The sequence below is a fragment of the Sorex araneus genome, chromosome X, assembly GCF_027595985.1.
Source record: "Sorex araneus isolate mSorAra2 chromosome X, mSorAra2.pri, whole genome shotgun sequence".
In the NCBI taxonomy this organism is placed as follows: Eukaryota; Metazoa; Chordata; class Mammalia; order Eulipotyphla; family Soricidae; genus Sorex; species Sorex araneus.
Window position 1 is genome coordinate 11,924,134 of NC_073313.1, and position 16,016 is coordinate 11,940,149.

Below are 16,016 nucleotides of genomic sequence, written 5' to 3' on the forward strand. Positions count from 1 at the left end.
ATTGGTTTCTTTATGAGTATTTTATTTTGTTTTCCTCGTTTGCTGCTCTTAGGATTATTTCTCCTTGGCTCTCACCATTTCTATTACTATGTATCTTGGAGTTTGTATTTATTCTGTCTGAGATCTTTGAGATTCCTGGATAATATGGGTGAATTCTCAGATTGGAGAAACTCACAGCTATAATTTCTTCCACCAAAACTTCTTACACACCATCTTGTTCCTGTACTTCTGGGACACCAAAAACTCTGATATTACTTTTTTGTTACAGTGATTGTAGAGACATATGACATTCTCTTTATTGTGCCTAATTCTTTTTCTTCTTCTTGTTTCTTTTAAAAAATTTTAAATTGAATCTGAATGAGAGACACAATTACAAAGTATCACTTGTATCACTTGTAGTCCCGTTGATCTTCGATTTGCTCGAGCGGGCGCCAGTAACATCTCCATTTGTCCCTGTCGCCAGCTAGTGTAGCCCAATGATACCTGCTCACTCCAGGAACAGAAAGAGCCTCAAATCATTCACTCAGAGATTTGACGGAGAAATCTGACCATCTAGTTGGTGGGCGGCCGTAGGGAGCCATTTTACCTTGACTCCCTACAGGTGGCCACGAGGTCTTCTGAGGTCCCGTGGAATCCAGTCTGTAAAAGCTCTAGTCCAATGGTCATCTCTGAATCGCATTATATGACCGGCCCATCTGATTTTTGATGCCTTGGCAAACGAGACAGCATCCCTGATTTTTGACCATCGATGGAGGTCAGAACTCCGGATTCCTTCTCTCACTTGAGTGAGACATGATATTCCCAGCATAGCTCTTTCGATTCCTCTTTTGGATACCCTAATAGCATTCTCATCCTGCTTGTGTAGGACCCAGGTCTCTGAGGCATATGTTAGTGCAGGAAGAATGGTGGAATTGAAAAGATGTGCCAAGAGTCGGAGGTTCTTCGTTCTCTTAACCACCTCTTCGACGCTCTTGAAGGCATTCCACGCTGCTCTCTTCCTCCTGTGCAGTTCTGGCACCAAGTCATTCCTCATGTTGATTTCTCGACCCAGGTACACATAGCTGCTGCATTCGGAGATGTCCATTCCATTGAGAGCAAATGGAGCTTCAGGGACCAGTTCGTTTTTCATGAACATCGTCTTGTTGGGATTCAGCTGCAATCCGACCTGTTCACACTCGAGGTCAAAGTCGGCCAGCATTTGTACAGCTTGGCTAATGTTTGCTGTTATGAGAACGATGTCATCAGCGAAGCAGAGGTGGTGTAATTGCCGACCATCTATCTTCACTCCCATTCCTACCCATACCAGTCGTCGCATGATGTTCTCGAGGGTGGCACTGAAGAGTTTCGGTGAAATGGTATCACCCTGCCGCACCCCTCTCTTTACATCAATGATCACTTCCTTGTAGAATGGTGAGATCCTGGTGGTGAATCCACAATACAGCTCACGGAGCATTTTAATATACTGAGTTTGAACGCCCTATTTGGCCAGGGCTTCGATGACAGCTTCAGTCTCAACAGAATCAAACGCCTTCTTTAAATCGATGAACGTCAGACAGAGTGGCATCTTGAACTCTTGTGAAACTTCAATGAGTTTGGTCACTGTGGATATGGTCTATCATGCTGAAACCTCTTCGGAACCCAGCTTGCTCGCATGGTTGTCCTTTGTCTAGTGTTCTGCCTATTCTATTCAGGATGACACGAGTGAACAACTTGTAGACAACAGACAACAGGCAGATTGGGCGATAGTTGCCAATGTCGTGGATGTCTCCCTTCTTGTACAACAAAATGGTCCTACTGGTTTTCCACTGGGACGGAACGTTGCATCCAGATGGGTAGCATGTGAAGAGTCGGGCCAATGTATTGATGAGTACTGGCGGCAGATTCTTCAGGTGTTCGGGTCTGACCTTGTTCAGACCAGGTGCTGTTTGCGTCTTTACCAGTGAAATGGCGTGTAGGATTTCAGTTGGGTGATTACGCTTGAATAGATGTGGTTCACTGCCTGCAGTTTCTAACTTCATCGCCTACGCACCAACTTCCAACTACAATGAAGAAATTGAGAGGTTCTACATGGAACTGGAGAAGTTCTATAAAGAAGACCATACCTTCTACAAGATCATTGTTGGCGATTTCAATGCCAAGATAGGTCCGAGAAGGTCACTTGAAGAACTCCACATTGGGACACATGGCCTAGAATGGAACAATCAGGGTGAGAGACTGTCTGAATTCATCATGTCGACCAAGACCATCCATGGTAACTCACAGTTCCAGAAGGCCGAATCTAAACGCTGGGCATGGGAGTCTCCCAGTGGACAGTTCCACAATGAAATTGACCACATCATATTCAATCAAAGGTTTTCCCTGACCAATGTCACGGTTGTCCCAAAATTCCAAACGGGATTGGACCACCGTCTCCTTCGTGCGAAATTCTACTTCACAGAGCAGGGAGAAAAGTCTGCAAAATTTAAGTCTAAGAAGACAACTCCCAGAATGACCACCAACTGGGAGCTTTTTGGCACTATTGCAGCAACGTGGGAAGATGCCATCCTTGACAACATCAACAAGGAATATGATCGACTGGTTCAGCACCTCCATGTCTGTGCGAAGAATGCCAAGAGTGAGAAAGCCACAAACAGACGCCTGTCTTCGGAAACTCTCGAGTTCATTCATCAACGTGGTTTGGCGCGAGCCTCAGGCAACCACAAGCTAATGTCCGAGCTCACAAAGCTGTGCAGAGATGCGATAAAGGAAGACCTCAAAGAGAAGAGCAGCAGTGTTGGCCAGTGCAGCAGAAGCTGGGAAAAGTATTCGCAATGCTTGCCTGTCCTTCACCAACTACAAGACCAAGATGACTGCCCTCCAACATCCCGATGTGTTGGAATATAGCTCTAAATATTTTAGGCCTGACTTTAGTTTGTCCTTTCTCCTTTGCCACAGAGTTTGGTTTTATCTGGTAATAATCTCTAAACAATTCTAGACTACATTGGTCTGTCCTGCTCCCCTTGCCACTAGAATCTTAGGTATATCAGTCACGCCCATCAAGGTGCTCTCGAGTCACTCCCATTCCTTTGTTTATCTGTTATCACTTCTATGCTCCCTTCCCCAACTAGTCATTCAGCTCTTCCCCTAATCAAACTCTGTTAATCTGTAAGGTCAGACCTTGCTAGGATAGTGAACTTGTATTGTAAGTTAATATTGTCTTTGTCCTCTCTTATGTCTTTTGAATAGTTTACTTTAAAACAATATCCTTTTCATATAGACAAAGAAAGACAATTGTTAATATGCTTTGGTAATATGGGATTTAATTGGCTTCAAATATTATTCACTCCCGGGCATCTGCTTTCTCGACTTAAGCCTCAGCTGCCCTTACTTCCTAGCACCACCAAAAGAAGGTTCCCGATGAGGGACGGGACAGACCCAGGGCAAGCGGTGAGTTATGTGCTACCCTGGCATCGAGATGGGCCTGGCCATAGCGCCTAATGCTTAACTATATGCTAAGAGATTGGTCATGGACCTGTCATGTCATGATCCAAAAGCAATGATGAGACTAGGTCCCTGCTAGGGCTAGGAAAGACTAATCTGGTCTGAGCACTGTAATCTGAGATAGAGATGACCCCAGGACAGCAATTCTATAAGCTTAATGCATCTATTGCTATATCCATACAAAATGATTAATAATATGAATACTTATATGTTAGCTGGACAAAGAGAGGAGAAACACACCCATGGGATTCCGCTCTTGGGCAGGTGTCCTGCTGAAACAGTGTCCTAGAAGTAGCATCCCCTATGGGATAGAACTTTACCTCCTATTGCCCTATTGATTGTGACCACATCTATGTGTAAGCTCTGATGCCTGATGTAGGGGGATTTAAGGTGGCTATAAGAGGGGGTTGGGGGAAGAAGGAGAGAGAGAGACGGGAGTGTATAGAGAGGAGATTGGAATAAACTGCGATTGAGACCAACCGGCTTGCCTCCGTTCCTTCCCTCGCCTGCCTCATCATCGCCATCAGCCTCCCTGGGGTGGGGTGGGAAGCGGTTGGAGACTACCGAACTCGGGTAGCGGGAGAGACAGCACCGCTGCCCTGTGCCCTGTGCCCGGTGCAGTGTGGGGCCCGTTCCCTTTCCTTTTTTGTGTTTTTCACATCCTCCAGAAAGGCAATGGAGAAATTATTCACGACTTCTACTCAGATCTCTTTGACTGCCATGTCCACCTGCCCACATACCAAATTGCGCAGGATGGATATGCCGTTCCCAACGTTCTACCTTCTGAAATTACAAAGTATTTCTGTTATTTTTAGATGTTTTCTTGCATCGTCCTCAAGCTCAATTATTTTCTCCTGTGCTATTTTCAGTCTGCTGTTTATTTCCTCTCTGATGTTTTTCTAAAAAGCTCTCTTACTATGTTCTTACACATAGTTACTTCTGTTGAAGTCTTCTCATACTTTCTCTTTTCATGTTAGAGTTCTTAATTGTTTTCTACGATTCAGTGAATTATCTGACCATTATCCCTTTAAATTCATCAAAAAACACGTTTGGAGTAGTTTCCTGACTTTACCTTACCTAGTAATACAAGTTTGTTCCTGCATTTCTTCATTGTGGCTGGTGCTTTGTAGATGTTAATAGTGAGTCTCTTGCTTTATGTAGGTCTGGGTGGAAGAGAAATATTCCTGTTTGCTGGATTTCCCCAAAAATATTGGGCTGCTGTTAAGAATCTGCTGTGTTAAACTTAGTAGATTAGTTAAAATTCTTTTTTTGGCAGACTTTGCCACTGTCCTCTGCTCCCCATCCTGGAGCCTGGCAGAATGGAATGTGTATTTGCTTGCATGCAGGTGATTTGGCCCACAACAGGGCTTGTAGGAGGACGTTACCCTGTCTGTCCCCATTGGAATGACTCTGGGCACAGTAGCTCTGTCTTTGCAGAGTCCTGCTGGTGTCTTCCAGTGTCCCACAGCAGTGGTGGGACCCGGCTGGTAATAACGTGTGTGGACAGAGTTTATCTCCTAATAGTATTAAAATGAGTCCCTCCCAGGTATTGTCTTTGTTTTTCTAGTTGTGAGAGATCTAGTTAAGAAAGGAACACTCACATGAAATACAAAAGCAAAACTTTGTGGTTTATTGATAATGTTACCAGAGAATGCAGTCAAAGGGTAAAGTAAGTTCAGATGATGGAAGCGATAAGATTGGACAGATCCAGAAAGGAATTTCAGCAAGTGACCGTGACCAGTCTGAGTTGAATTTTGAATGATGTGTAGAGTTTTCTGTGACATCTTCTTAATGATATAATCACTGGCTATGTTAGGTCTAGTTATGTAAGTTAAAGTTCTTAATTTCTACTCCCTTAATTCAGTATGAATCCAACCATCTTAGTAGATCAGTAAATACAAAAAAAAATACAAATCTTATATACTATGAGCTCTGTGTCTCGAGATGTGCTAAACCAAGAGTTGGCATTTTTTTTCAGTGTAACAGCTTTCTGCCTATTGAAGGAAAGTCCACGAGCTAAGATTGTTGCATTTTTTAACATTGAAAATAAATATATTTATCAGGGCTGGAGCAATAGCACAGCGGGTAGGGCGTTTGCCTTGCATGCGGCCGACCCGGGTTCAATTCCCAGCATTCCATATGGTCCCCTGAGCACCGCCAGGAGTAATTCCTGAGTACAGAGCCAGGAGTAACCCCTGTGCATCGCCAGGGGTGACTTAAAAAGCAAAAAAAAAAAAAAGAAAATAAATATATTTATTGACATTTTGGAATTATAAAAAGTTCAGGTTAATAAACCTTTATTAAAACACAATCATTCTTATTCATTCATGCATGTGGATCTATGAATTCACGTTAAAACAGCTGAACCGAGACGTTGCAACAGAGAAAGCCTGAACTTTAATATGTGTGGCTTTTTAATGCAAAATTTTTTTCTAGTCCCTAGTCTCACCACAAATTAAGGAATTTTTATTAGGCTTAGGTTGAAGGTATTTTTCTTCAAGTATGTTTTGTGTTTACTTTTAGAGTTGTACTATGGGGAAACACTTTTATTTTCTGTATTAGTTTGAGGTTCCCAAGGGTAATCTTTTTTTTCACTTGTAAGAGAATTATAAAGAGGGAAGTATTTTTATTTACTTATTCTTCCCCTGGCTTGAAGGGTCTCAAATCACATCAACATTGAACACATGAATCCCAAACCCATGTCAAGGCTAGTTAATGATTGCAAGTTCTGGATGAAGACTTCTCCTTTCCCAGTTAGAACCCATGTTGAGACAGACACACAATTCTCTTTCTGCTATTCAGGGTAGAGTTTTTCCCCAGCCTGTGCTTTTGATCAGTCCTTTGAGATTTCTTGGCAAGAATAACATTAGACTTAGAGTTGAGATTTAGGAGCAAAATAGTACTTACCAGATAAGTAAACCTAAATACAATGATGTAAGATATTATGTTAATATACCAATCTTATTGTTGTTGTTGTTGTTTTGCTTTTTGGGCCACACCCATAGATGCTCAGGGGTGACTCCTATCTCTACACTCAGGAATTTCTCCTGTTGGTGCTCTGGGGACCATATGAGATGCTGGGAATTGAAACCGGGTTGGCCACGTGCAAGGCAAACGCCCTACCCACTGTGCTATCGATCCAGCCCCAATAAACCAATTTTAGAGGCAAAAGACATGGGGAAGTACATTAAGGGGCTGCAGTGAAATATAAAGTGGATTGGGTGATTTTAATAAGTAATTTCTCTGTTTCTGTATTTTTTAAGAAATAGACATGTTGATTAGTTTGTGACAAAATAAAATTTTACTCAGAAATCACTGTTAAGAATAAAGAAATTCATGACACAATTAAAACAGGTCTGTGTCAACTTAAGTAGAAACATTTTGTAAACATTTATGGTAAAATAAAAACATAGTCTTAAATGCATCCAGAGCAGATCTTTATAGAATTTCAAAGAGAAAATAACTGTAATTGGAAGTTTTAATATACTGTTTTTAATAATTGTAACAATTAGAAAAATTGATGAAGAAATAACTCTCAGAAAATTTCCATAGAAAGAATAACCAAAGCTAACATTTTGTTCCTTTAAAAGATTATATACAGATTCACACATAAAAATCATACATATGTAGGATATGTGCTACAGATATATGTATATGTAGGTGATTCAAATACTTTGTAAGAAAGAGAAAAGTAATCTATAAACTTGGATAAGATGTTTATTTCACATAAAACTGCTAGTAAATTAGATTATATGTATCAATAGTAAAGATTCCATATAACTTAATTCATTATAAACAAGAGTTGAGAAAATAGAAAGCTTAGAGTGGCAACAGAAACACCTATATTAGTAATTAGATAATTAAAATCACTGTTGAGCACACTGTTGAGATTAACAAAAGTGAAAAGTTGATATGAAGTTGTGATGAGAATGTGAAATGGGATCAGTGTTTACAGAAGAGCCTCTAATGTGGCACCGTTGGGAAGGACAAGTAAAGAGAGGCTGCTAAAATATCAGGGCTAGGACGAATGGAGATGTTACTGGGCCCACTTGAGCAAATCGATGATCAACCGGATGACAGTGATACAGTGATACAGTGATAGAAATTGGCACAGTCTTGTTTGGAGAGCAGTGTGCCAATATCTAGTGAAGCCAAAGATATTCCTATTCTATGACCCAGTAATACAACTCCTACCTAAAAATGACTCATGCCCAATCCTAACTAAAAATGACTCACGCTTCCACATAAAGACAAGAAGTCTTACACAATATAAGTTGAAGAATATATTTATTCATTCTAATGTTTTTAGAGCCAAATTTTGTGAACAACAAAATTATCTATCAAAAGTAGAATAAGTAATGGCTATCACAATCTAAGATATTTTGTCATTTAGCCCTTCCTTTATAGAAAGTTCTCTGACTCCTATGCTAAATTTTTGAAGGAACAACATTTGTTTGGTGGCCATTATTTCTTGCTTAATATAATATTCCCTACTGGTTCCACTCTCCACACATTCTCTAAGCCTGAGTATCAGTCCTTGTTACCCTGATGGACATTAACTGCATGGACAGTGTAGCAGGAGACTACCAGCTCCAGGGTCTTATTTGTTTCAGGAAAAGGTATTTTAACCAAAGGTGAACCAGAATTTTCTCCATCCCAGGAATGTCAGTAGAACACAAGGTTCAGCTAAACAAGTCTACAGTTCCTGATTATCTTGATTTTTGTTTGTTGGAGGTGGGGGCAACACCCAGCTGTACTTAGGGCTCACTCTGTCCTCAGGGATCTAACTCTGCCTTCAGGGATCACTTTCTTCTATAAGTGCTCAGTGGACTATATGTGATGCTGGGCATCGAACCTGGGTCAGCTAGAAAAACAAGCATCCTATTCCCTGTCTGTTAAATAAATGAAGGAGCTTTTTATTGAGGTAGGTACTGTAGCTCAAGCAAAGTTACTACTAATCATTTTATAATTTCTAGATGAAATAAGAGTCCAGTCCCCACTATAGTTTTGTGATTATTCTTTCTTCCTTTTTCATGGTTATCATTCCTTACTGTATATTATGAAACCCCAGTTCTGTTTGCGGTTGGAAAACTAAACAGAGGATCCACTTTGGCTCTGTGGTCCATCTTCAACTGAGATATCATATATATGATGATGCCATAATGGAATACCATGCAATAAGAAAGATATATGAGAAGCTAGAGCTACATATATTAACAGATTAAGTTTATGTTGAGCAATGAAAATCATATTGTATAAATATCTTCATAGTATAATACAACACATATAAGGTTTAGAATAACACAAAATATACTATGTGTATTTTCATGATACAAACCTATATAGTGTAAAGTTTGATCTCATCATCGTCATCATTATCATCATCATAATCATCATCATCATCCCCTTGATCCTTGAATTTCTTGAGCGGTCTCAGTAACGTCTCCATTCATCCAAGCCCTGAGATTTTAGAAGCCTCTCTCTACTCGTCCTTCCAATGATGCTGTACTGGAGGCTCTTGCATGGTCAGGGGAATGAGACCCAGCTTGTTACTAGTTTTGGCATATTAATACACCATGGGGACCTTGTGAGGCTCTCCCATGCGGGCAGGAAACTCCCAGTAGTTTTCCAGGTTCTCCCAGAGAGAGAAGTAGGCTATAAGATATCACTTCCATATCACTTCCGGGAGCTTGCTTTTAAGTCTCTGGATGCTGGCCGTTGACAGGATTACACAGCGCCCGGGGCAGTCCCTGGGTGTGACCGCCTAGCTACTGGAAAATGGGAAATCTGGGTGGAGCAGGCCCAGCCCTGATCCGAGCATCCTTGGAGGTCTCAGCCCCGGGTCCCGCACACCTGAGTTACTCTGCTGGCTTCGTCATGCGTGAGGAAGCTCCCAGGAGAGAGTGAGGCATGCCTAGCTGTCTTTCCCAGGGCCTCCTTGGAGGGGATGGGCTCCAGCTTCCCTCCCCACCCCGAGCAGAGCTCCCGGCAGCTGAAGACCTCCAGAGCCTAGCCACAGCCATACTCAAGGCCCCTCTCCACATGTTCGGACAAGCCTCATGCATGAAAATTTGATCTGGTAATAATAAATTCAGAATAATACATACTTTGGATTGTATAGGGAGAAGTGTATACATAGAACTTTAAATATATTTCTATTGCTTTACTAGATGAATGATAGGTTCATATATAATATATATGTATATACATATATACGCACATCACAGAATTTTGAGTAGACTGGTAGCTATGAAAACTACTACAAAGGGTGTTTTGCTAATTTAGAAGGAGAATAATTGGATCAAACTTTATATGGGTTGAGGTGGTAGTGAAATGTTATAGGTGTCACAGTAATACACTTGTTCAAGTCAGAGAAATAGTACAGAGAGACAGTACAGCCATTCTGCATGCAGCCAACTCAAGTTTTATCCTTGGCCCCCCATATGGTCCCTGGAGCACCACCAGTAGTGATCCCTGAGTACAGAGCCAGGAGTAAGCTTTAAGCCCCATTGTGTGTGCTCCCAAAAACCAAAACAAAAAAATTCACAGCCATGCAGTTACACTTCCATTTATCTGTTATCCTTCCAGTCTTCAACCATCCAGCCCTCTATCTGTAAACCCAATACATGCCCAGTATCATACCAATATCTGAGATAGAATGGTGAAAAGAGAACTACACCACGTTTGTTTTTCTCAAGTATAAAAGAATGGAAAATAAGAAAGAAAACAGTTCCATCACTGTGTGAATAGAGACATATTCCATATACTCCAGAAACCCATAGGAGGGAAGAAGGAATAGCTTGTTCAGTGGAGGCAATTTTCAGCTGTTTTGAGTATAAAGAATATACAACAATTATTTTCATTAAATGGAGCCAGAAGCTCAATTCATTAATCACATAGACACATTTATGATGTACCTCAAGTTATTAAAATTTTTGAACCATGTATGATATTAAACAAAAAATGGAAATAGAGAAAATGGCATTGTGCCATTTAGATGTCTTGTGGTAAATAAGGATATCAAGATTTTTCAGAACTCTACATCCTTGAGATAATTTCTGCTAGTTGGAAGTAGATACAGATGTGTCCTTTGTAAATCACTACGTCAGATTTATAGAGATGGAAAACTTGTAAAAGTGTTTCTTCTGGTAATTTAATGTCCTTTGTCTTCTGTGTAGCTGGTTATATTGATGGTTTCACCATAGATATCTGTGGAATTGTAGATTTGCAACCCAAAAATTTCAGCAAGGGAATTAGAAGTGTATCTGTGCATTCAGATAATATGTTTATAATGCATACACAAATGGAGTCCTTGATATTTGAGTAGGCAACAGAATATATACTTTGATTCCCTTAATAAAATGAGTGGCGTAGAAATTTATATGTCTTAAATTAAAAACCAAGGAGCATGAGCTCTATCTCAGTTCTGTCACTCTACGACACTGGAAAAATTAACCATTCTAAAACACTTGTTGAGGGTTTGGTCTCTTTCTCTCGCTTACTCCACCATCGTTAAAATTCCAATGCCCCCTCCTCTGCACAGTATTTCGAATCCTTTTCCAATTCATCATTTAGTAGACATTTCTCACTACATTCTAAGCAATTACCAGCAATATGGAACCTATCAGAAATTAGCAATAATTACCGAATAGTAATAGTAGAAAGTTCCTAATATGGACCAGGAGCAAAGCATTAAAAAGGTAGAGGAGTGTGTAAGGGAAATGAAAAGATTATTTCAGAGGGAAACAGCGTGAGCACATTCTAAATTCGACCTGTATTCTCTGGATAAGTTAGTGACATATTAAAGCATTCAGGATTCTTCTAAAAACACCTTAAGAGTTGAACTTAAACTCCAAATTCAAGTGGGAAACAGCTTTATGTGGGAGCAACTCAATTAAGGCCAGCAGATTACAAAGGGAAAAGTTAAGAAAAAAATGTTTAGAAGAACAGGAGAACTGGTGGCCAATTCTTAATTGTAACCTCTCCATAATTTTGATTTTGACGCTTGAGAAATGGATTGCCACTGAGTTCCAGGCATGTACTGAAACTGAGGATCCTAGCTGTAAGCACTTGCAAAATCAAATGAATTAAAGGACTAGCAGGTAGGTATGAGTGACAGCCAGGTCTCACTTGCCTGTGCCCTCCTTTGGCTCCTCCCACCTGTCCTCAGTATTATGGCTCACCTTTGATTCATTCTGGGTCCTTACCTTTGTTTAGTTTCTCAAAAGTCTAGTTGAGGAACTGGGGATGTCGAGTTGAGAGTAGAACACATGCCTCTCATATGTGATTCCCTGGATTTCATCCCTGACATTGCAAAAGAGAAAATAGAAATCTAATGGACATGTGCATTTTTCCCACCCCCATTTTGGCTATTCTTGTCCTTCTCTTCCCATCCCCTCTTTGCCTATTTTAGTTGCTCTTAATGTCCATTACTTTAGGCATTTTTCTCTTCTCCTTAGAACGAAGTTTCCACATGGACATCAAAAGTTATACGGTTATCTTGATTTTGGTCACCTACTGGCAGGAAATGTTAAATGAAGCTTCATTAAGCTTAAACTCTGATAAGATGAAAATAGGAAGGCTTTTGCTGTAATAGGTCATGCTTTGGAGAAGAAATGATAGTGAAATGGGAGAGGACATATCAAAAATAAACTTAAGTAACCTAAGTAAAGCAAACTGATATTAAACATTATAAAACTGTGATGTGACAAGGCATACTTTATTAATGGACAGCTATTTCCAGTCTCAACTATGCTTTCCTTGGCAAAGATTTTCTCCAGGATTTGTGGAATAAACCCAAGTTGGTAGAGCAAGATGAGGACTAAGTGTTTTAAGTAGGATGCCATGAGACTTGCTCAAATAAGTTACTTCTATCTCGGTCTGAATGCTTTTAGTTCATAAAAGGCCACAGTGCATGAAGGAGCTGAACGAACTCTTGGAAAAGGATGGGAAACAATAGGATTTCTGGGTCTTGGGGTGGGATCTGGATCTTTGTAAGATGTGTGGTTATTTTATAATGATTAACAGTAGAAATAAAACTTAAATTTTTAATATTTTAAAATTTAGACAATGTAATTTATAACTGTGTCTATGCTAGATTCTCATCATACAAAGTTCCAGCAACAATCCCACCCACCACCAATATGACCTTCCCTCCACCAATGTCCCCAGGTCCCATTACCCTCACCCATCCTGCTCCTTAACAGGCACACTGAAATTGTTTTTCTTAGGACACTGTGATTTACAAAGTTATTCATAACACAGTTGTCTTGGGCATACAATATTCTAACACTAATCCCACCACCACTTTTCTCTTCCTTCCACCAATGTCCCTCCCATTCCCCAGCCTGCCGCTTTGGCAGGAAAATAACAAATTTATTTAATATCATTTGCTCCGGGCTGGAGCAATAGCACAGCGGTAAGGCATTCGCATTTCACGTGCCCGACCCGCCCGTGTTCGATTCCTCCGCCCCTCTCGGAGAGCTCAGCAAGCTACCGAGAGTATGGAGCCTGCATGGAAGAGCCTGGCAAGCTCCCCGAGGCGTATTGGATATGCCAAAAACAGTAACAACAAGTCTCACAATGAGAGATGTTACTGGTGCCCGCTTGAACAAATCGATGAACAAGGGGATGACAGACAGTGACAGTGATTACTTGCTCCAATAAAACTTAAAGGGATAGCAAATAATCAGAAAATAAATAAAAGTCAATTTGTGGGGTCGGAGAGATAGTACGGCAGGTAAGGCAAGCATTTGACCTGGGTTTGATCCTCAGCACCTCATGTGCTCCCCTGAACACTACCAGGAGTTACTCCTAAATGCAATACCAGGAGTAACCCCTGAGCATTACCAGATGTTGCCTAAAAACTAAAAAAATTCAATTTGAATGATTGATTGCTATATGTTTGTAACCTTTCTTAATATAGTAGAGGGCAAACATATGCTCCAGTAGTGTGTACCATACTCAAAGCCACATGTTGGGAACTTTCTCCAGTCCTTTAAAGGGGCTCTTTTAATGCTTCCTGCAAAACAATAAATTCAAGACTATGAATTCCCTAAGCTGAAGCCTGTACGTGAAGCTCTGTATAGTTCCTTCAAATCTGAATAACTAGCTAGAATATTCTTGTTAAGGTATTTTGTTGAATTTTTGTACTGTATTCTTTGATATTCTTCTGGCTTGTAGAGTCTCATTTGATAGATCTGATGCACATCTTATAGGCTTTCCATTTTATGTAAATTTCACACCCCTCTTTTTTTCTTTTTGGGCCATACCCTGGTGGTGTTCAGAGCTTATTTTTCGCTCTGTGCTTAGGTATCACTCCTGGTAGAGCTCTGGGTCCATATAGCACACTGGAGATTGAACTCAGGTGAGCTGTCACTATCACTATCACTATCATCCCGTTGATCCTCGATTTGCTTGAGCGGGTCCAGTAATGTCTCCATTCGTCCAAGCCCTGAGATTTTAGCAGCCTCTCTTTACTCGTCCTTACCAACAGTGCCGCATTAGAGGCTGTTTCAGGGTCAGGAGAATGAGACCCATCATTATTACTGTATTTGGCATATGAATACACCACGGGGAGCATGCCAAGATTCTTCTGTGTGGGCAGGAAAACTCTTGGTAGCTTGCCAGGTTCTCCAAGAGGAAGAACTAGGCTATAAAATGTCGCTTCCAGGAGCTTGGTTTTATAGTCCTGGATGTTGGCCATTGATGGGATTACACAGTTTCTGGGTGTGACCGCCTCGCTACTGGAAAATGGAGGATCTGGGCGGAAGAGGCCCAGTCCCGATCTGAGCAGCCTTGGAGATCTCAGGTCTCAGACCCCGGGTCCTGCACACCTGGGTTCATATGCTGGTACCTTCATGTGTGAGGCTCATCCGAGCGTGTGGAGAGGGGCCTTGACATGGTTGTGACTGGGTTCCGAAGTTCTTCGGCTGCTGGGGCTCTGCTCAGTGCGAGGAGGGAAACTCAAGCCACTCCCTCTGAAGAGCCCGGGTGAAGACAGCCAGGCGTGGGGGCAAGAGACTCTGTCACTCTCTTCTGGAAGCTTGGTTTTATAGTCTTTGGATGTTGGCCGTTGATGGGATTACACGCTGTCAGGGGCACCTGGACACCTTTTTTGGGTGAGCTGTATGCAAGGCAAATGCCTTACTCATTGTATTATAGCTCCTGCCCAGTAAATTTCATTTTAATCTTGCTGCTTTCAGCATTCTGTCTTCATCTTTGGATTTTGTTACTTTGAGTATAGTGTGTCTTAGAATTTTCCTCATTGGATCTATTTTCACTGGGAATGTTTAAGCCTCTTGAATATCAGTACCTGTATACCTCAACTGTGAAATTTTTAGAGATAATTTTCTGTAACTATTGTTTCTTAATTCCATTTGCCTTCCTATACTTCAGGGGTTCTGATGGTTCTTATATTGTTCCTCTTGAATTCATCCCATGATTCTCTGGTATGCTGTTCATTTTTTAGACTATCTTTCACCTTCTATTTCCTAGGAGTTTCTTCTTTCTCATATGTGTTCATTAATCTTTTGCTCAGGTACTGTTGCTCTGCTGTTCAGAGCTCCTATTGAATTTTTTTACAGCACTTACTATGTTCCTTATTTTTGTTTTTATGATTAAAGTGTTTTTTAAATTTCAACCTCTTACACTTTCTTTTTTGTTTTTTTTTTGCTGTTCAGAGACACAGGCATGTGTGTGTTTGTCAGTGTGCAGATCGTTACAACATGCCAGTTGACAAAAAGCTTACATTAAGTAGACTGGGAACACCTGTAATGGTGATTAGAGGCTGCCCCAAAAGCATCTGTCCCTCTTGGAGAGCCCGACAAGCTAGTGAGAGTATCCCGCATGCACGGCAGAGCCTGGCAAGCTACCCGTGGCATACTTGATATACCAAAAACAATAACGATGGTCCTCATTCCCCTGACCCTGAAAGAGCCTCCAATATACCAATGCCATTGGTCTACAGTAGCACATGACAGGGACGAATGGAGACATTACGGGCGCCCATTAGAGCAAATTGGTGAACAACGGGATGGCAGTGATACAGTGATACACTTTCTTGTACTTTGCTGACTACCTTTGCTATTGTTTCTTTAAGCTCATTGATCCTCCTCATCATAGTGTCACTAAAGACATTGTCTGAGGATTCAATGAGCTGGTTGGTGTTGTTTTTGGTTTCTGTGATACTGATTTTGCTCATTGAACTTGGTGGACCTCTATGTGTATTCCCCATTGATTTTCTACTGCTCCTATTGTGTTTGGGATGCATTTTTGTAGTTAATTCCCTTGGAAGATTGAAGGATTAGACTGAAGTTAGTTGTCTTTCTACTCTGCTGGTCCTGCAGAATGACTGGAAGAATGACTTGAGCAGTGTGTAATTTGTTCAGTAGATCTATTGCTATGTGCTCCTTTTACCTGCTTTAGGAGGTGTGGTTTGAGCTCTTAATATGGCTCTGGTTGGGTGAGGAGGCTGCTGGGATCCACTCAGTGGCAAGAGGCTCTGCTCTCTACTTCGGTATAGGCCCAATGGTAAC